Here is a 22,918-nt window from a genome sequence, read left to right on the forward strand (position 1 = left end):
CTGTGAAAAAAATATTCATATACTATATTTTATGAGGAAGACCTCTTGGACATTGCTACTTGAAAAGTTAAGTGTTGGTTTTCATGACAAGATTGTCTAGTCCAGTGAATGAGCTCCACTCAGCTGCCATCAGCCACCTCTCCTTTGTAAATGGAAGCTTCTCTTGGACCTGCCCAGCACTGACCCTCTTTGGTTCCTTTTTGGACTTCGTTAGGATGACATCACCTCAACCTGCTTCAATGATGACTGGCTTGAGTTATATCAGTTATTAAAAATGATCTAATATTTTCCTTTTAAATCTAGGGCCCTGGCTCATTCTATGATTAAGCTAGTGATTTATTTATAATATGGTACGAGACGGCTGTAGCCATTCTATGATGTAATCTAAGGATGACATGAAAACAAAATAGGCTTTTACATAATGAAAGTGTTCCTGTAATACAGTTTATAGCAAAATTCTTTTTCCACTGAGAATGGAGATATATTCTTGACTTTCCCTCTACTCCTTTTTTATCTTCTTTTCCTATTTATGAGTCTTAAGGCATTTAAGTCAATTTGAAAAAAAAAATCAGCACTTAAAACACCACAAAGACTGGTTCACTTTTCTAATTTTTTCTTATCATCTTCTTCAATGCCAGGGGGCACTGAAGAAGCCATAGTCTCCGTTATGGCTACCGCTCTGCTCAACAGCTCACAGCATCCTCAGAGCACACAACAGTCCTCACTGTTCCTTTGCTAATGCTGTTCCTTCTACTGGAGGTGCTTTCCTGATCCTGAAGTTTTTTCTGCTAAAGATAGAGCACGCTGATTCCTAAAGACAGCAAGCTTCTTCAAGCCAACTTAAATACTCCTCTTCCTCCAAGCCTTCTTTGAAGCTTCGCCCCTACTTAGAAACCCTTTATCTCTCTTTCTTATACAACTTAATGAAAGAGCAAGCTCCCCATCCCCATGCCAAGGAATAGTCACAGAACATCAGAGTTAGAAAAGTGACTTAGGGCAATGGGGAAGGGGACCTTTGTAATTGAGGTTCTGCTCCTAAGACTGAGACATGAGGAGGCCGTGGCCCATCTTTGAGGTTCAATTTTCTTCATCTGAAGAATGAGTGGCTTGGATTTCATGTCATGTGGCCAGATAGTGTATTGGTAGTGGCTCCTTGAGATGCTGTGTTGAGAAGGATTCTGAAGCTGTATCCTGACTGAGTAGGAAAGAGTCCATGATCGTTTAGCAATGTCTGTAATGGTGTGGGTGGAGAAGTGTGGTGGAGGCATATGACAGGTCCCTTGGCTATTTTTGGGTTAGATATTTAGAGACCTCCTTTTGTTTTACTTTCTTGGATGCTTTGATTTGCTGACTTTAAGTGTCTTGCCTAGGGTTACACAGCCGGTAGTGGCTAGAATCCAGTTCTCAGGTATAGAGATGGTTAAAAACTACATGTTCTAATCTCACATTTATCAATGCAGGCTGGCTGAGGGAGTTGAAAAGCTGGGGTAAACAGGACTAGAGGGGCCACGGTTTATTGGAGGCACAGGCTCCCCAAATTCTGTATATTTCTGAGATAGAGTGGGGTCAGGAGATGGCCTTTCACCTCTTTGTCTTCTTTGCTTACAAAGAGTTACAATGTTTGCATTGTTCTAATTTATGTCCAAGATGGCATTTTAAGGTCAAGGTCACAAAGTTAGTTGACTCAGCCAGGGTTTTATTGGGTCACATAGTTAACAAATGAATCCTTTGGATCCTCTGTGCTCCTCCCTCAACTCCAGACAAAATGCTTAGCTCTCAACTGAATGCTAAATTGCTTGAGCACTATATCAGTCAAATGCAGAAAAAAAAAAAAAAAAGCCCTGGAACAGTAAAAGAGAAGAGAGGAAGGAAGAGGGCAGTTTAGGATGGCTGATGGCACTGGAACCCAGAGCCTTTGAGTAGTGAACGAAGAAACTGGAAGTGGTTAGAGTGGAGAAGAGAGAACGGAGGGAACAGAGTGGGACTCTGGCATGGAAGGAGACACAAAGTTGGCCTTTGCAGGTCTTTAGGTAAAAGCTGATGCTAGTGGGTCCTTTATAGAGGGAATGAGAAGTTGAACTGGTTGTCCTGTAAGGTCCTTCCTGTCTGGAGAGTGGCATTTTCTGGAGGCATGTTTTGTGTGTATTTAAATAATTCCCATTTTAAAATGAAGGCTTGGTGGATGAAAGTGATTCCTCCTTTCTCCATGGTGTTGGCACACATAACTGCTGACTTATCTTGGGCAACGTTTTGTCCCAGTTAGCGTTATTGATGAGGGAAAGGAGGCTAACTGAGGATGTCTTAGTATTTTTTGTACTGAAAGTATTTTTGAGGATGATTTCTATTCTTTTTCTGAAGCTAGTTCCAGAGAATTCTGTTCTGTTGGTCTCCCTCAGTCCCTCCCTCACCATCCTGTTGTTGACAACTTGCTTTTTCTGTACGCTCAGAGTGTGTTATGTATATGTTCATGTTACTGTGCTCTGCTAGATAAGCAGATTTTTTGTACTTCCTCCTCCACTAGATTGTAGAAGCTTCTTCAAAGCATGAATTCCCTAAGAGGACCCTTGGTGCCTAGTGTAGTGGTTTGCAAATAATAATGATGACTCCTTCACAGCTGTTTATTGAACACCTACTGTGTACCATACACTGTACCAGATGATGGGAATAGAATGGTGAACAAAATCAAACAAACCTTCTATTTGATGGAGACAAATAATACACAAACTAATGAGTAAATATAATATGTAATATTTAGGTTGTGATTTATTTTCAGAAGGAAAATACAGCAGGTTACGGGCACAGAAGGGAGGGAGAACACTGATTACAATTTATTGGTCTGAGAAGGTCTTACTGATGAGTACACTTGAGCAGGGACCTGAATGAAGTGAGGCAATGAATCTGAGATAAGAGTGGGGAGAATGTTTTAGGCTGAAAGAAAGCTATTGCAAAGGCCCTGAGACAGAAGCGTGCTGGGAACATTCCAGAAAAGTGAGGATACCAGCGTGGCTCGAATGGAGTGACCAAGGTGAAGAGTGTAGGAGAAGAAGTCACTCATGCTCATAAAAATAGTTGCAACAACAAATATTTGTGAGGCACCCATTGAAGATGCTCAGGAAAAGAAAATGCCTTTGTGATTTAAAGAATCGACAGCAATCTAACAAAAGAATGGCATAAAGTACTTCTGGTTTTCAGCTTGACGATACAGGGGCAGTGACTGGGGAGCTGGGATAATAGTGTTGGACAGCGCAGAACAGGTCCAGTAGCGGAGGGTAGTGGTTTCCCTCCTGTCTGTCACCCTCTGTGACTGGTGAACTCTCCAATTCAACTCTTCGGATTTTCTGCTCCTGCAACAGGCACACCTGCAGGGCGGATGGGGCCCTAGATGCAGATGGGCAATTGCATGCCTAATCACCCATTCAGGCACCCACTTATTTGTTTTCCACATGCAAATAGGGGTTTTTTTTTTTTTGCAGATGGATTTAATATATTTGTTGCTTCCCCATTTTATTTAAAACAAAACAAACGACCAACCATGTCAGTTGAGGGCAACAAATAGAAACGTGAGTATTTGCTAGTCCTGCTGATGACACGGCTGAAAGGGATCCTAGGCAAATCAGTCTTTTCTGTGCTCAATTTGGTTTTACTTTATGTGATCCCTTCTTAACATCATTATTGGTTTAAAAAAATGGTTTTAAAAGGTGATGTGGTATTATTTTCCCTACATCATTTTCTCAATATTTCAGGCTCCGTATTTTTACTGTGTGGTTTTCACTTTGACATTTTTAGTTTCCGAATTTCTGGCCCATTTGAAAAAAAGGAAGGGCCATCATGGAATCTCCAAAGGTCATCGGCAGGTGGTGCTTATAACTTCTTTAGTCTGGAAATAAACAAATAAACAAACAAACACAAATTAGAAGTATTTGCTCCTATTAATGTGCTGGTATTGTTTATTGTGCAAGATCATGCAAAAAGTCACTTCCATTTACCTGGGAGCCTGTAGGTAAACACCAATACAAGATAGAGAGCTTTGGTGAGCGTTTGCTTTGATTTCTAATGCAATTTCAGAGCTCTAGAGCAGGATGTCAGGATTGGGAGATACCTTGGCATTTACTTGATCCCAAACACTTCATTTTATAGCTGGGGAAAATGAGGCCCAGAGAGGTAAAATGACTTGTTTAAGATCTCAAAGAGTAGGAGGTAGAGATTGGACTTGAGCTGCTGGACCCAGGCGGATAGCTGCCTGTGTGACCTGGAGTGATGAAGAGGCTGCTGGATTACACAGAAGAGCTTATCTCAAGGTGAGGTCTGTGTGTAAATGGCTTCTGTGTGTCTCATTTTTCTCTCAGAAATGAATTTAAAAATCTTTTTGGTGCCAAATCTTAAGCAGAGAAACAGCGATAGGGACTGTAGGAAGGGATTGCTTGCAGCTTGCCTTCTAAGGTGGCGGACTGGAAAGCGTGTGTGTGTGTGTGTGTGTGTGTGTGTGTGTGTGTGTGAAGTGGAGATGAACAAGCTTAGAGGCAGAGGGCAGACCACTTGGCAGTGGGAACTTCATAATTAGGCACAGAATTTCTGAGTCAGAAAGAAGTCTAAAGTTTACTGAGTTGGACTGCTTTATTATGTAGAAAAAGAAACTGACGTCCAGAGTGGTGGAGAGCCGCGCCCCAAATCATTCAACTTTAATTGAATGGTTAGAGTATTAGACCAGCAACATCTTTTGAAAGCCACTTTTATTTGGACATCGCTATCAAGTCGTATGTACTGTTTAGCTGGTAGGTGAGGTGAGGTGAAGTGTCTGCCTTCTTTGGAGTTCCTTCCTTAGACCTGGTTTTGGCAGGAGGTGCCTGGCAAGGGCTGTGAGAGCACAGGCTTCTCTGTTCTTGTCGAGATGACAGACACATACTCAGACATCAGATGAATACTTAGTTAATCCACTGCCTCAATGACTAGCATACAAATGATCCTCTGAAAAAGTTAGGTTTGGAGATCGAGGCCAGTTAAGTAACGTTTTGTGGATCTTTTATACTTTCTTAAATGTAGAGCCCCCTTTCACTTCTAAGTGTGAAACCTTAAGACGCTGGATGATGGGGTGTGTATGCAAAGTCCAAGGTGATATTTTTGGAGATAGCCTGAGAACAGTAAAGTCCATATGTATGACAAGGGCACACTTGTGTCAGGAACATATTGGGAGAGGGCTACCATTCTGTGTAGTGCCCGCAAGAATAACAAATGGTCCTGGGACAGCCTGGGTTCTGAAGGTCTCTAGGAGCAAAAAGAGGGAGAGAGGAAAGAGTATTGATACAGCATCACTTCAGTACAGACACCTGCTGTGTCTGCTGCCTGGGCGGGGGGCCTCTCGCAGCTGTTTGTCCTGAAGTACATGCTGTTCGTTTCTCCTACTGATACCGCATGGCGTGATGTAAGTGCTTCCCACAGTGTGCTGGGCATTCCCAGACACCGATGGCAGCCTCCGTGTCCCTGTCAGACACAGCGTGTGAGGGGTTTAAGTGTCTCCATACTTGTTCTCCATGGTTTTCTCTTTTCCTTTTCTACCATCCTCACCCACCTCCCCCTTTGATAAAACAAAATCATCATGACGGTCTGAAGGTTCATTTATGTTGATTTGTTGGTATTTTGTAACTAATTTGTTTCCTGGTCATGTATGTAATTACTTTACTTTATGTGAGGCCACATTATGATATACATGAGTTCTCTTTAGCTCTGTGATTTCTTTTCTTTTTTCTTTTACTTAAAAGAGTGCTATCCTTTCTTCCTTAGACCTCCAGCTTTCTTGTCTATACAATCTATTTTTGAAGAATGTTTAGGGAGTTTTTGGCTTTGTTAGAATTATTACTATAGAAACAATTCAGATGACAGAATCTCACATTCAACTTGCTTTTCTAGAAACAGTTTATTTTTCCTTGAACTTCAAGGAGTAGCAGTGGGGAACAGGGCATTCTGAAAAATAAGAAAAACATGCCAAATGAGTTGCTGATTTCCAGCTAGGCACATGGAAGAAAGGTTTTATTTCAGTGACCTCTGCTCACTGGAAAACTCTGGGCTGGTGGATTTCATGATCCCAAGACTGCGAGTGTTCTCCAGTTACAATGGGTGATGAGGGCAAATCGCAGGGTCAGGGTGCTCTCGTGTTGGTCTGAGGGGTGTTACAGAGACGTGCTGTCCTTTGGCATTAAGACACACCTCTTCTTCCAGTTGGGTAATGTTAAGGAATGGTTCCACCAAATCCCCAAATACGTGGAGCATATAAAGAATGTTGAGCTTTTCGAGAGTCAGCCTTTCCGTGGCTTAAGTTTTTGCATGGCTGATGGCCAGACTCAGGGATTCCTACTGGATTTGCTCAGCAAATTTCTTACTTAGAGACACAGGCCTGCTTTTTTATGTTCCCTGCCCGACCATGCTCCCAACCCCATTTTGGGGGTGTCTCTATTCAATTCTTCTGGCATTCTAGATTATATGGTAGTATTAAAAATAACACACTAAGTAAGAGGGCAGGCGAGCCCGACCCTAGCTCTGCCACAGCCACCTGTGGAACTATTCACAGACATTTTCATTTATTCAACAAATATTTAAATGAGCCCTTTTGACACATTAGGTCCCAGAGATACGAAAATAGGTAAGACACTGTCCTTCTCTTCCCCGCTGAGAGTCAGGTTTAGAGCCCTCACTTCCCAAACACAACGAGAAGTGGCTTCTTTCTTGGCCTCCTTTTTACATATGGAAGAGCTGGAAGTGGGCTAGACAATGCTCATATGCAATCAGTTGTACCAAATTCGTTAAACATCCAGTCATCACTTATCCGACTGAAAACTGGAGAACATTTCCCTTTTCTCCCCAGTTTATAGGGGATGGTGTTGAAGATGAATGAGGCAATATCCACAAAATGCTTTAATAAGCAAGTTGGAGGAGGACATGATACAAGTTTGAGACATTATTATTAACGGAAAAATGAAAACAAGGGCTGATGTTTTCAGAGTGAACAGATGGTTCCTTTGTTTAGAATTTGAGTATAAAGGAGAGAGGAAAAGAGACACTTGCCATATTATTTAGGCCCTGAATGTGAGTGACTTTAAAATGCCAAAATAATCTGGTTAGGAAAGTCCCATGGATTCAAAATAGCTCCTACACTGATCAAACTATAATTAATATAACAAAAAATGACAGTAAGAAAAATCCTAATAAATGACAATTGACACAACCTAACAAAAACCCCCCAAAACTTAATTTTTCCTGTCTTTAGGAGTTATACCACACAGTGGAACAAATTAGTGGGAACTGATTTAAAACTGTATTTCTTTCAAAAGTCATTCCCGCCCCCCAAGTTATTTCAGTTTTCCATGACTCATAGAGGAAATCTTCAGGATTCACAAGAAATTGGCAATCCTCTCCTCCCTTTGTTGTTGGATACTGATAGAAAAACGGTGTGAGTTGGGGCAGTTTAATTAGGGAGCAAACCTCAAAACCCCTGGGTGGTGTGCAGAGGGCTGGATCAGGCAAGGACCTTGGAGACGCTTGGGGAAAAAAGAGTTGTGAACTTGTTTCTACCTCTCTCTTCCTTTATTTCTTAATGTTTTAGGATCTGTCTCTGTAATACATGGTTAATGAATGTATCCTTTTGGCACAATCCTTACCCTCCTAGTGCCTATTACTCTTGAGTCAACCAAAAACGTGGGCTGTGAGAATGAGTCATAGCCCACCAAGCTGGGAGCGTTGAGTAGAACATGCTTGACTTTTTAGTTCAGGTTCCATCTCACCTGTGGTGTGACTGGGAGGGTGACCTCAGTCTCTGGGCTTTGATTTCCCCACTGTGGAAAAAGGAGGTTAACCAGAATGTTCATTCTGACACTCATCTGAGTTCAGGTCTCCGTCTTTTTATATACAGCTGTAGGAAGGCTGGGAATGGCTTTTCGTTTGGGAGTGTTTGAGTACAAACATGCCTCCTCAAGACAACAATAACATGTCCACGTTGCAGGAGTGGGAACCTCTTAACCATTCCTTCTCGGAGCTTCTTGCTGAAATTATTCCTCCCCGCCCTGGTAGCCTCGGATGGCAGTGTGGCATAGCTGGGGGTGGCCAGCTCATTCAGAGCCCCGGAGGAGCAGGGTGAGCTCGGGGAGAGGTACCTCTAGGAGTCCGGAGTTCTGGGTTCCAGCCCTACTTCTGCTCCGAACCACGTGGGGCCTTCCCAAAGGTTTCTCCAGATCTGATTCACTGGTTGGTCTGTGAGTCATCAAAACCATGAGAAGACATTCTGCCCTGCCCTCATGGACCAGTCTTTGCTCAGAATATTCCGAGGGGCCCTCTCATGGCGCTTTGCATGTCCCTGTTAGACACCTCATTTCCTCTACCTTGTATTCAAGTGAGAAGTCTAATTATTAGTTGTAGAGGGGCCCCTTTCCATGTCATTCCTGGTAACCCACTCCCTTCTCTTAAAGCTGCAGGCGTGCATTACCTCTTATGTCTGTCTTCCGTCCTGGACTGTGCACTCAGCCGTGTCCTGCTCATTTCTGAAACCTCAGCCTGTTTGTCGCTCCTTGATACATAGTCCATTTTCAATGAATGTCAGTTGAATGAATGCATGGTGGATGGATGATTCTGTACTTCCTCACCAGGTTGTGAGTTCCTTGAGGGCACTCACTGTGTCTAATGAGTGTCTTTCTTTCACTGAGTGTCCAGCCCAATGCTTTGAATGGGCTGTTTGTTGTGGAGATGGATCCAGAGCAAGGAGGGCGTATTTAGATATAAATTGTTTAGCTTGGTTGAATTCCTTATCTTTGGAACACCCAGCTAGATGGAAGCCAGAGCACTTGTGGTCGCTGATCTAGCACCATGGGGGTGGTTGGATAATTGCTCCTCCTGAACTCCTCACTGTCTGTCCCACTGACCTCCTTAGTTGGCGGTGCTAGTGACTGTCTCTCATCCTAGGTCTGCTGCTAGTGTCAATTTTTTTCCTTTCCTTTGAGCTGATCATTCAGGGCTTGAATTAGAGTAAATTGTTTGCATAATTCTGCCTCATTTGATTTTAAACAGTTTATGGGCAGGGCTGATGTTTTCTCATAATTGTGTTCTACATGGGTTCTGGCACAGAGCCGTCCACAGAGAAAGTGTTCAGTAAATATCTGTGAACTTGAATTTCATTCCACCTCATTAACTATCCTGCTGCCTTTCACCTCTTCTTCAGAGCCAGCTTGTGTAATAATGCCACCCATACAATGAAGGCTGCAAAGTACACTTAATAATCAAATAACAAGGCATGTTTCCTTCTCTAACCTCCACATTTTTTAGCAGATCAAAATAACTTTGTTTTGGGGTGTGCCTGCTTTTGAAAAAAAATCAAATAATGGTATCATGCGCCCCTTACTGTTCTTTGTTGTCCATGAAATCTTTTTTTTTTTTTTCATGAAATCTTAATATGTGAGGAAAACAAAGAGATTTCTGTTTCTTGACTGTAATCGTTGAAATACACTTTCAACTTTTTCCATTTCGTTTCTTTTGGCTGATACTATAAAATAAGTGTGACATGATAGGTTTCTATTAGAGTCCCTTGGATAATCTATGTGCTTAATTGTTTTGTTATCTTGAGCAAGTTTCTTTGTCCCTCATTATTTCATTATCTCTAAAATGAGATTGTGGAACAAGATGATCTCCACAATTCTTTTTTTTTTTTTTTTTTTTTTACATCAAGTCCATGGTACCTGAGGGCTTTGGGAACAGGCAGATATTTCTAGGCATCGACTTCATTTTTCTGCCCTTTGAATGGGAATGATGACCAATAAATCTCTGTAATCATCAGCCTCAGTAACTTTCAGACAGCTCTAGGAAGCAGACACGCTGCAATTCATTGCACTAATTTGTTTGTGATTAATATCCTCTGCCCCTTCTCATTTCCCAAGCTCAGGTTTTGATATTTCATTATAGGGAATTCTTTGCCTCTTGTACTGAGTATCTTGCTCAAAGTTACTAATCCATTAAGTGACTTAACAATTTATTGACATCTAAAGCTTTTCCTTCATTTTTTACTGCCTCAGATAAGAGATTCCGGGGTCAGTCTCAGTCTCCCTTGCCAGAGATTAGTGAACCAAGGCCTGGAGAGGAGACTCTGGCTGTCTCAAGTCACCCAGATGAACTACAACGGGGACTATATTCAGCCTGTATTTAAAGGCCCGATAGAAAAGCTTGTGACCTTCAGAAATCGGAGAGGAATATCACTGTGAAGTGTGGAGACTTGGGTGTGACTAAGCTCAAATCACTTGAGCAGAAAGAACCTCACTTGACCCATCTGTGAAATGGGGTAATGACATCTTTTCTGCATGAAAGCAGAAGTCTGGAGAAGACTCTCCAGAGGCAGAAGACCTCTGGAGAGTTCTTCCTACCCAGGGATCTATGATTTTGGGAGCAACTAAAAACCACATTGAAGGTATTAGTTGCCAGGTACTTTGGTGGGTTGAAAAGGTTGAGGCTATTTTTAGAGCCTCTAAATTGTTTATAGACTAGTTGGTAAGAGAGAAATATCTTTGAAAGACTAAGGAATCGTTTTATATATTATATAAGGAAGGTGATAAAAACTCATATATACTAGGGGGGTGCCAAAAAATGTACACGTTTTAAGTGCTGTTATCTATGCATTACTTTTTGACGTTGAATTGAATTATGGTAGGAATGTGTAGTGTGACGTTCGCTCAAAAGATGGCGTTAATCAAATGAGTGCTAGGGTCATTCATTGTGTTAGGTTGGTGCAAACGTAATTGCGGTTTTGCAATTTTTTAACCTTTTAAACCCAATTACTTTTGCACCAACCTAATATTACAATTTTAACACAGTTTTTCCTTTCTTAAAATGTGTAAACATTTTATGGCACCTTCTGTATATGAAGTACTTTAAAGTTTATTAATATATTTTTATAGACTAGTGAAATTGGTTTGTCATTTTTTTGTTGTGGAAACTGAACCAGGGAAATAAATAAGATGATGTTATCGATATATGTCTAAGGACACTGTAAAATAGCAGATGGCTAAAGCTTTTTCTAGAACATAGGGGCTGCAAAGGAGTTTAAAATCTTCTAGTCCACTGGTGTGCAAACTTGGCCACCTATTAAAATCCCAGAGGTATTTTTAAAAAATGCCCTGTCCCTCAGCTGCTCACCTGAATCACAATTTCTGTGTGTGGGGCCGAACTTCAGTCTTATTTTAAAGCTTCTGGGAGAACCACTGATCTAGTCTGTATCTTTGATACGTGTCTCTGATGGAATCTTGGTTAATATCTTAGTTCGTGGGCTGTATTTCTGAGCTGTCATCTCTCAGACCCTAATTAAAAACTACCCGACAACCAAGAATTTCCCCCAAAAAACATGAATGCACTAGAAACTACTGAAAAGTCTTATAAGTTCTGTGGGGCCATAAAATAAATGTTGTGTAAGGGAAGAGAAGGAGTTAACATTTTTTACTTTGGCATGAGCTTTCTCTTTATGCTTCTAAGAATGTATTTCATTGCTTTAATTGTTCAAGGCCTTTTTAAAGTATGTGCAATAAAATACCATTTAAGCTAACTGACCTTTATATTTTAATGCTTTTTGGAAGGGAACAATACCTAGTATTCAGCTGCAGTATAATTTTTAAGTGTGTGTGTGTATATATATATATATATATTCCCCCCCCCCCCCCTTTTTCCCAAGTCAGCAGAGCCTGTTTTGGAATCAGAGGGCTGAGAGTTTTGCTGCCTTCCCAGATATTTTACCTGTTTCTGTTTAAACATCAAGTTTCATTGGGTTGATGGTTCTTGACCTCATAATGTCTAACCTTCATATTGTTTTTAACCCCCTCTCCAAACTTATCCAGGAAGGTAACTTCAAGGCCTGATTCATTGATTTACTAATTATTCCTTCTGCTGGAAGTTAATGTGTATAGTGGAAGGCAACACATGTGACTTAATCCATATTTTGATAAAAAGTCTATTCCCTGTCTCCCCATTCATTTGATGATAGTTAACCTCAGTGGCTATTGAAGACAGAGTTTTAAAAATTGATGCTTGTTGCTAGCTATAACCTTGTTAGCTATAGTTCATCTTTCAACTCTAAACTTGCTCTTTCTACAAGGAAGTAGTACTCGGATTGCAAATGTGGTGAACTGGAATTTCAGAGGCTTGAATTGACCTACAAATCTTGTAATTGTAGCCCTAGTTAGGGATCCACTGTGGCCTTGGACTTCGTAGGTGTTGTTTGTAGAATATTTTTCCATGTTAAGAAATTAAAATATACAAAATTTGTTGTGTAGTTATGAAATATATGTACACATAATATTATATGGAATGAAATAGTTTAGGCTTAATTTATTATTTTAAAATCCTTTTAGAAAATATAGCTAATTCTCAGTTACTATGTTCTTTTCTTTCTCTTTCTCAGAGGATATTTTTTCCTTATAATTTTTAATATATGATTTCAAACATAAAAAAAGTTGCAAGAATAAGAATAGTCCAAATAATATCCATCTGCTTTTATCCAGATTCATTTATTAAAATTTTATATCATTTGCATTCTCCCCTCCCTCTTTTTATCTCTCTCTGTATGTTACATATATATAAATATATATTATATATAATTTTGATAAATATATATGTACATATATATAATTTTTTTCCTAAGTTTTTGAGAGTAAGTTGCACACATCATGATATGCCATGGCTTTTTATTCCTAAATACAGTCTGCATTTCCTAAGAAAAAAATGTAGTCTCTTCATATTCACGATATAGCTATTAACTTCAGCACCCTAACACTGATAAAATACTTTAATCTCCCATCTATACTGCTGTATTGTCAATTTGCCCAGTTACGTTCTTGACAGCATTCCCCCCCACTCTAGTAGAGAATCCAGACTAGGATCAGGCAGTGCATTGAGCTGTCATGTGTCTTTAGTCTCTTTTAATCTGGAACATTTCTACAGTCTTTCTTTATCATTTAGGCGATTGGCATTTTGAAGAATACAGGGCCCTCTCTCTCCTTTTAAGAAATATATAGTCCTTATTTTGTGATAATCAGTTGTTTCTTCATGTTTAGACTCAGTCATGCATTTCCTCCTAGATTACTGCACAGGCGATGTTGTGTCCTCCCAAGTATTAGTATATCAGGAGGCTCATAATGTTCATTTTAATCACCTAGTCAAGGTGTTGTCGTTTTCCACTATATAGTTACTATTTTTTCCCTTGCAGTTCTTAAGCAATCTATAAGGAGATATTTTATTCTTGTTCCACATCAAAAATTTCCTGTAAATTCTTGCCTAAATCAATCTTTACTATGATGTTTGCAAAATTATGATTTCCCACCTTTAGCACTTCCTTCACATTTATCATTCTGCATTCTGCATTCTACCTAACTAAGCAAGGGTCCCTCCCTTCTCTTCCCCCTCTTTCTCTTCTATAGGTATAGACTTCTAGACTTCAATTTCAATCTTGTGTGATTAATTAGTGCTATGTAATTATTTTGATGCCAAAATTGTCTCTGATTTGTCCAGTGGAAGCCCCTTTTAGTTGGCTCCTGTGTCCTTGTGACACGTTCCCATCTTTTTATATTGTTGTTAGCATTTATTTACCTGCTAGAATGAAACGATATTCTAGTTTCCTCTTGTATTTTCCCTGCCTGAGCCCCAGAATCAACTATTCTTGGATATGTCCTGCTTCTTTTGGTGGAGAATGAAATTACGAACCATTATTTGAGTGCTATGTATGCTCATGGCTACTGTGGTGCCTTTGCTCACAGGCCCTTTCAATGGCCAGAGCTGAGAAATTTAACATATAAAAGTATATAGGGGTGTGTGTGTGTGTGTGTGTGTGTGTGTGTGTGTGTATCTCATCTACATACACACATACCTGTAGCTATGTGGATGTATATACACATATACATATACAAATAATCCTGGTATTTTTTTTCATTGTTGTTCATACCAGTGCACAAAACAAACTTGCTAAAAGAGTTTGGAATTTGCTTGTGATGCTTCTCCCCAACATTTAACCCTGCCCAAGATTGGGGGTATACTGTCAAATACTCTGTTCAGGAATGACCCAGATTGGTTCTTTTCTCTTTATAAACCTCCCAACACCCCAGTGTCATTATGTTGTTCATTTATAATATATTTGGGTTCAATTGTTTCAGTTTGCTTTCGTTTTAGTTCCCGTCCTTCCCACCTGTGCCATATTGATTTAATTTTATTTTTTGAATATGTAAAACATTAACATGCTCCCAAATGTAAAAACTATATAGAAAAGTATACTCAGAGAAGTACTGCTCCCTCCAATATTTCTTCTACCTTGTTCTCCCTATACTTTATTGTTTTCTTGGTTATCCTTCCTCTGTTTCTTTGTGAACCTGATATGCGTATGTTTTCATATTTCTTGCTTTTCTTCCATAAAAGTTAACATACTATAATATATGTTCTTTTGCACTTTGCTTTTTAGGAATTCTTCTCTCTTTCTCTCCCCTTCAATCAATCTATTAATCTTCCTTCCTTCCTTCCCTCCCTCTTTCTGTCTCTCTTTCTGTTTATATAAATGATTTGCTTAGGCAGTTGAAGAGTTTCCGTCAATGAATAATATGCATACTTATTTTCACATATTTGGAGGTGTATCTTCAGTCTATATTCCTGGAAGTAGGAATGATGGGTCTAGGGGAAATGTTTTGTTAGGTAGTGCTAAATTCCTCTCAATGGGGATATCCCACAAGCATCTTCAAAGAGCATTTTGTCAAGCTTTTGAATTGTTGCCTATCTGATGGGTGAGAAATTATATATCTCAGCCTAATTTTAATTTGCATATATTCTATTATGAATGAAGGTGAACATCTTTTTATGAGGTTAAAGACCATGTTTATTAATGTTATAAATTCCATTTTTGTGAACTGTCCTGTTTTATGCCTTTTTTTTAAAAATTGGATTTTTGGTCCTTTTTTTTCTTCACACTTAAAAAAGTTTTTGTAAATTAGAGATATTAGCCCTTAATCTATGATTATTTTCTCTCGATTTTTTGTCTTTTAACTTTGCCTATAGTTTTTTCCTTTTGTTATCATTCAAAAGTTTTTGTATTTATATTGATAAATTTAACAATCTTTTCTTTTATTGCTTCTAGAGTTTGATTATAGTTAGAAAGCATTTCCCACACCCATGTTTACTCTGTTATTTTCCACTACCTGCATAGTCAGTTTTCAGATTTAGATCTCTGAGTCATTTGTAGTTTATTCTGTGTATGATGTGATGAATGTATCTAATACTATCTTTTTCCAAAGGCTATCGAAATAGGTTCTCAGTTCCTTGCTCTCTCTCTTCTTCTTCTGGTACCCCTGTGATGTGATTGTTAGGACTCTTAATATTATCCCAGAGGCCCCTTAAACTATCCTTATTTTTTTTTGGATTCTTTTTTCTTTTTGATGTTCTAATTGGGTGTTTTCTACTACCTTATCTTCTAAATCGCTGACTCACTCCTCTGCTTCATTTAATCCACTGTAGATTCCCTGTAATGTATACTTCATTTCAGTTATTGTAGTCTTTATTTTTGACTGGTTGTTTTTATGTTTTCTATCTCTATTTTTATGTTTTCTATCTCTTTGTTGAAGTTCTCCCTGAGATCATTGAGCATCCTTATAACCAGTGTTTTGAACTTTGCATTTGGTACATTGTTTGTCTCCATTTTGTTTACTTCTTTTTCTGGAGCTTTATTCTGTTTTTTTATTTGGGGCATGTTTCTTTGTTTCCTCATTTTGGCTGCCTCTCTGTGTTTGTTTCTATGTATCAAGTAGGGCTTCCCTGTCTCCTGGGCTTAGCAGAGTGGTGTCCCATGTGGCCCAGTGGTTCAGTGTCTCTGATCACCAGAGCTGGGTGCTTCAGATGTGTCCTTTGTGTGGGTTGTGTGTTCCCTCCTGTTGTAGTTGAGCCTCATTGCTGTTTGCATGCCAGTGGAAGGAATTGACCCTCAGGCTCATTGGTTGTGAGGACTGGCTGTTACTATAGTGGAGGAGCTGTTGTGCAGGGGCTGAGCTTATGGAGCAGGATTTGCTCTAGCAGGGGTCTGGTGCCTGCCCAGTCTTCCCTTTGGGTGTGTCATCCTTGGAGTTGGCTGGGTGATATTCCAGCTCGGTTTGAAGCTGGCCTCTGGGTGTGCTAACCCAAGGGCCACCTGGGAGGGTATCCACTGCAGGCCAAATTCAGCCACAGCCTGTGCCCTGCTCAGGGCCACCTGGCATGAGACATGAAGCAATCTGCAGATGGCTGCTGCCTGTGCTGTGTTTGGAGGTGCCTTGAGAGGCCAAGCCATGAACCAAGGTTGGCTGTCGCTAGTACTGGGCTTAGGGCTACTCAGCTAGAGGTACGGGACATGCTGAAGCCAGATGCTTGTTTGGGTTTTGTAAACCTTTGAGAGACTTTAGGAAATTCTGCAGCATGAGCCAAGGCAGGCAGTTTGTATGAGAAAGTTACTGGAAGCAGCTTGGGTGTTCCCAAAAGTTGAGTGGGGCAGGGTCTCAGAATCACCAGGGTGGGGTGAATGAATGTTGTTAGCTAATTTGATGGAGACTCAAATATGGTGGCCACCTGTGTCTGCATGCCGAGGAGCGGGAGGGCTCAACAAAGAAATAATGGCTTCTGCCAGCTCCTATTTCTGGGAGAAAGCTGCCCCTCCAGCCCTCAATTTGAAGCCAGACAACTCAGTTCTTTCCCTTATGTCCCCGTCAGTCTTCAAGCTGCTGCCCCAGCACTGGACCTGAGAGTGAGTCCATCTGTGAGTAAATCCATGAGCATGGGCCTTCCAAGAGGAGGGCCTGGGACTGCAGCCTCTCTCTGCCCCACTTAGCTACAATTTTCTCTGGTTTTCACAACCAGAAATTATGAGGGTTTTTCTCCCCGGCACTGAAACCGTGGGCAGGGGAGCCTGGTGTGGGCCTGGGGCCCTTCACTCCTTTGGCGGGGGGCACCTCTAGAGCTGAGCTATTCCTCCTGATTTTTAATGGTCACATGCAAGTGTGGGACCAGCTCGTTCCTCATCTCTGTCCCTTCTACCAGTCTTGAGGTAGCTTCCTCTATATGTCCTTAGTTGTATGGCTTTTGTTCAGCAAGACTTCAAGCAATGATGTTTGTTTTGTAGTTTAGTTGTAATTTTGATGTGGTTGTGAGAGGAGGTAAGCATAGCTTTTACCTACTTAGCCATCCTGACTGGAATTTCTTTCCGCTTTTAAAAGAATTACCTGATCATAGTTTAATATTGATGGCCCAGCCATTATTGTTCATCTTGCAAGCTGAGTTTTGCTAAATGATAGTGTTTTTTGATCTTTCGATAGGTAGTCCATGAAAAGGGGAATTTTTGTTGTCACACATGATTGAGAAATGCCAACTTAAGCAAATTTAGACAGGTTTCCTTGCTGTAAGACTTCTTAGACCTCTTAGTAAGAATTTGTCAAATTTATATGATCAGGCACAAAAATCTGCCCTCCCACACCCATTAATAGCTTTGATACTTTGATTGTAATAGTCATGTTCATTAAGACTATAATATTGTCATATACATAGTACGAGGATTCCACATCTACTTTTTGGTTTTATTGTTTCCTCCTAAATTATTCTAAAGTTAAGCTCTATGAAGGCGAGGACTATGCCTGTTTTATTCATTACTGTAATACAAACAGTTACCACAGTGCCTGGCATATAGTAGGGGCTCATTAAGTATTTCTGAGTTTGAAGTTGTCAGCTCTCATTTAACTTGTTTCAGTATTTCTGGCTTTGTTCCCTTCCAAACGTATATGTTTTTTACCAGCAGTTTCTTCCTTTTTAGTCTAAACAATCAAATAAACATATTTGCAAAGAATTATGTATATAACTTCCTGGCCTCTCTAGAGGTGTGATCCTTAATCATGAATCATGATTAAATAAATGATTTAATCATTGCAGCTTGTCACCCAGGAGCAGGAACATAGAATTGCTCCTGGGAGAAGCAACTCACTCACAAGCCCATGCCTGCAGTTGGGAACTCTGCCTTTCTGCTTTTTCAGTTTAGGACTTGTACTGAACACCACTGTTGGTTTTTTGTGTCCCATGTGTCTTCTGTGTTTGAATAGTTTTTCTGATCAGCAGCCATTCTGATGTACTCCAGTCTAAGCTGATCTGAAAGATGATCAGCTATTTCCTGGAGCTTGTCCAGTCTCCCCTGCACCCCCTCCCATCCCAACCAAGATCCCACAAAGGATCCCATAATTTAGGTTATTTAGTATTAACCATAGGCGTGTGCTTAGGTGCATGGAAGTGCACATGCAAACACAAACACACATCTTCTGAGTGAGGGACTGGGGTGTCAAATATCTAGGTTTAATACAGGAGCTCTTTGGGAAGCTAAGAATTCTGAGGCTATTCATGTTCTTTATTTTCAGCATTTTATTGGTGCTCTTTTTGAATATACAAGTAATTAATTTTCATTGTAGAAAATTTGTAAAACATAAAAAAGTATAAGGAACAAAATCTAGACTGCCTGTAATTCTATTACCCCAAAATACATTATAGTGAATAATGTTCCATTTTGTGTGTGTGTGTGTGTGTGTGTGTGTGTGTGTGAGTGTATGTATGTGTGTATATGCTGCAGACAGCTGTTCTGGGTTTTACTTTTTAAAGTTGTCCTCCATTGTTAAATACATCTTGTACTTTTAACATTAAAATTAATATTTATGGTATTTATGTTATTTATGTATTGTGATGTTCTACAGTTAACCTTTACTTAGTGCGTACAAGGCAAATTATTGTGTTACAGTCAGTGATTGTATCTCAATTCACCTTTGTACTTCCAGGGTCTTGCTCAAGGCCCTCTGTGCATGTGGTTTTGCTCAATAAATGCCTGATGAACTTAAGTGACTAGACTTTAAACTAAAATTGGATCTGCCACCTGTTCTTAAGAAGTTAAATTCTACAAATGATGAATTCTAAAACTACAAAAGAAGGTGAGAGCCAAACAGTTGAAGCTGCCCTTATAAGGCAGGAAAAGTTTTGTAAGATTATACTAGGTTAGTAGGTTTTACCTATGTTCATTTGGAAGTGTCTGCCAGTTATTAGACAGAGCCTCCTTTTATTTTGTGGTCAGCATAGTTTGTGCCTGGTCCTCATCATTTCAGGCCGGGAACTCTCCATCCCCTTCTTTAAAATAGCAAATCAAAGTTTCAGTGGTGGGATGGGGAGGAAATTGGCTTGCATTAGTGAGATGCATAAGGCAGCCCAGGATCAACTCAATTCCACTTTCATACATGCCTGGGAGCAAGAGCTTTGCATTAACTGGCTTGCCAGTATCAGTGCTGTGCCTCAGATGCTGTGGAAATGGAATTGATTGTCGTCAGAAGTATTGCATGGTGAAGGAAGAATCAAAGCAAAGTGTTTGAAGGATCTAAAGGAGCATATTCCCTGCTTTATAGGCGTCTTCTTTCTCTTTGGGGCACCAACCACTGATGCCCACCAGACATAGTAGATTGAATTCCTTCAACACCTTTCCTCCGGTAAAAGATGTGGCAGCTGTAGCTGACTGATCAAAAATCGCCCAGGACAACCATTATTGACAGGTCGCGCCCTTCCTTCAGTGTAACCTCCCAATAGGACTGCTAACAGAAACTGATACCTAAATATTTTAGACCCCTGGAGGCCTTGTCTTTTTTCAGCCATACTCACCAGTCACAGAACAGTGTCTTTCTCCTCTTTGTCATGCTGGATGAACCCTTATATCTGACTCACTCTTACCTTATGCCAGGGCAGGATACAATGTTTGAGTGGCTGACTTAAGTATTATTGCTGCATGGCCTCTTGGGAAAGTACTCTCTGTCTTGATGGAGATGTGGACAGCCGCTTGATTGCTTCAACACAAAAGTTATGAACCATTTCGTAGGGCAAGGTATTTTTCTAGTTGGCTGAACGCATCTACTGAATGTGTGGATTCATACTGGTCGAGGAGCGCAGAGTTTATGGAATGCCGTATCCACAGCCAGGGCATGCAAGGTGCTTTCACTATACATGTCACACAATTTTTCCAATACCCACTCAAAACATAGATGCTACCCCATTTTACAAATGAGATAACTGAGGCCCAGAGCACTTACGTTATTCTTCCAGGTCGCAGAGGTAGTAGTCATAGGACTGAGACTCAAAACCAGGTCAGGCAAGCCATGAAATCAGTAGTTTTTCCTGTACCCCGTGCCACTTGACATATTTCAGAGCATCACTCTAATCTTGTTCATAGATTCTGAGCATGTAGCCGCCATTTGGGGTTTGAATATCCTGTTCTGTGAAGCCTTTCCTGACCTCCCACCACCCACCACACACACTGCGTGTATAGACCTCTATGGACACCGTAATGGTTAGCTGTGTACATATTTGTCTCCAGTGCGGGACTGTGAGTTCTTTTAGATGTCTTCCTTAGCGTACTGTCTGATTCATGGCAGGCTTTTGATACCTATGTATTAACATTTTTGGTTATTGCCCTATGTGGTGTTTCTATGCTAAGACACTAAAGATCTAGAAGTTTCATTTTAGAATCAGGTGACTCAGTTATCTGTAAGGATGCACTGGCTTTGGTTTAATATTTGCCATAAAACTGCTCTTTGGCCTAAGTCTCTGCTTCAGATGCCTCATTTGTTAATATTTTGGGCATCTCTGACTGCGCAGGAAGCAATGAGTGCATGGTCAATGATGGTAGCATCACCTAGGTTACTGTCCTGTCAGCATAAAACCATTAATATGAATGACCATGCATTTCAGATTTGTTGTCTATATCTAGATATCACTTGGCAGTTAATAGCTGTAAAATTAAGTTAATTTCCAGATATTTAAATATAGGTGAGCCTTTTACATGTAACTTGTAGTGAAGAATCTTCTTAAAGTGCTTTATATCCTGAGATTCTACAAATAAAAGTATATGTTATAAATATAAATATGAAAGTCTGTGTTATAAGAGTAAAATACAATAGTATTTAATAGTCATTGTTAAAGCTATTTATGTTATGGGGTAAAATAATTATTAAGAACTGTTGAATAGTTAAACAATTAGGGAAATACATTGATAATTGATACTAGTTTAGCTAAGTCTTAGTAGAATATCATATTCTTTCTTAGCTAACATAAATTGTAATAGAGGTGTTATTATGAGATTAGATTGTATAATAATTCTAACTATTATAGGATTGGTTGGTGAATGCATTTGTAACATTCACAAGAATGATCATTATGAATTGTTATGTTACAGTTATTTAATTTTATCTAAGGCCATAAAACTTTTTGGAAAATGCCTATTTAACAATTTTTCACATGTTTTGAAGATAAATCTGAAGTAGAATGGCAACTTTGTCCCCTCAACATATCATGATCAGGAAAACTTCCAAAATCATGTACATTAACATCAATGATAAATTATCTTCAACACAAAAAAATTCATATTTATTCTGTGTCAAGGAAGTTCAGATGATGATGATAATAGATTCAGCCTTGGCTTGGGCTTAATATTGATTTTTAACATTCAGCTACTTGGCATTTAGCTCAAATGGGTAATGGGTACAAATCTTCGATCAGTGGATTTTTATGCTTTTCTTTTTCCAACCAGGAGGCAACATGTAGAGGTATCAAGGTCAGACTGAAAAATTCCTTACGTTTACTTACCATTAATTCATTTGCAAATGGTTTCCATGCTCAGCATCCTACTTCTCCAGTAATCCTAAGGATGCCTGGGAGTATCATCTCATTAAAGAGAGGGAATCTGGGCCTTCGAGAGGTGAAGGGCATTAGTTGTCTGAGGGAACCAGGTAGTGGTGGAGCCTGGGCGTCTGACTCCATGTCCATCCCAGTCCTCAGAACCTCACAGGACTGCCTTTTAGTCCTGGCTCTAGAGCTGTGCATGGCACACAGAGAATAAGGCATTGAATTTCCATACTGCCTCGCATATGACAAGAATTGTTGGTAAACTCACTAATTAGGACTGTGTGTGTTATATTTTATTCTAAGTTTAATTGAAATCGACCATCTTCTTGAGGATGGCCATGCTCCTGATGCACCAGGTGGCCCCAGCAAGCCTAGGTTTCCTCCACACAGTGAGGATGACGGTCATGTCACCCCCAGAGACCTTTCAGCTGTGCCAGTCTGTCCTGTGATAAGGGCTGAATAAAAGGAAGGCGAGATCTCATGACTGTTGAAGTCCAGGCCAGTGTATTTGCTGAGAGGCACGACTGAGGGAAACAAATTAACATTTTGGTTTGAACAGGCTGGTTTTTAGTTGATACTGGAACTGTAAACAATACTTCTTCCTGGTTTAGGAGATATGAAATTGGTTGTCTGCCATATGTATTTCTCATTTTTGTCTTCAGTTCGCGGTTTGGTCATGGAATGCAATTTTGGAGACCATTTCAGGTTGGCTTCATTACTCAACAATAGTCATAACGTACTCACTGTCATTTACTGAGCACCTGGTATGTGCCAGACTATGTATACACATCATTCCTAATCTTAAAAGGAAAACAACATGAAAGGCGTATGTTCTAATTCTCACTTTGCAAATAAGGAAATTTAGGCTCAGAGAGATTAAAGGACTTGCTTAAGTTCACTTAGAAATTGGCAGAGATAGCATTTGTCTAATTGCAAAGCCTGCAGCCTACTTACATCCCCACACTGCCACAGCACTGAACAGAAAATGAGATCCACAAGCTCCTCTGTCCCCCTGTCCTGCAGTGGTGAGGCGAACCTTGCATGGGCCAGTGCTGGCTCCTACTGCCCAGGTGTCCTTGACTTCTGTTTTGGTGCAGGGACACACCTTCATTAATTACATGATGTTTAGGACTCTCCCATGGCGTCTGCTGACAGGCGCAGGGGAACCTGACACCCCCGATAAAGAGCTTACCCTGTACTCTCCAACCGGAGGGAA

General features: G+C 40.2%; 1 protein-coding gene across 19 annotated transcripts in view; it reads left to right on the top strand.

The window, feature by feature from the left end:
* Positions 1 to 22,918, top strand: part of LPP (LIM domain containing preferred translocation partner in lipoma) — a 650,163-nt gene that overhangs the window by 73,959 nt on the left and 553,286 nt on the right. Inside the window, exon 1 of one of the 19 annotated variants that reach the window (XM_074329319.1) lies at positions 3,948 to 4,298. The exons of 17 other annotated variants lie outside the window; for them this stretch is intronic. The gene's annotated coding sequence lies outside the window, so the exon portion shown is untranslated. Of the gene's footprint in view, positions 1 to 3,947; positions 4,299 to 22,918 lie in introns of those variants that run through there. One more of the 19 variants, XM_019752111.2, reaches the window with a different exon arrangement.

Source organism: Rhinolophus sinicus, linkage group LG01, assembly GCF_036562045.2.
Source record: "Rhinolophus sinicus isolate RSC01 linkage group LG01, ASM3656204v1, whole genome shotgun sequence".
NCBI classification, from domain to species: Eukaryota; Metazoa; Chordata; class Mammalia; order Chiroptera; family Rhinolophidae; genus Rhinolophus; species Rhinolophus sinicus.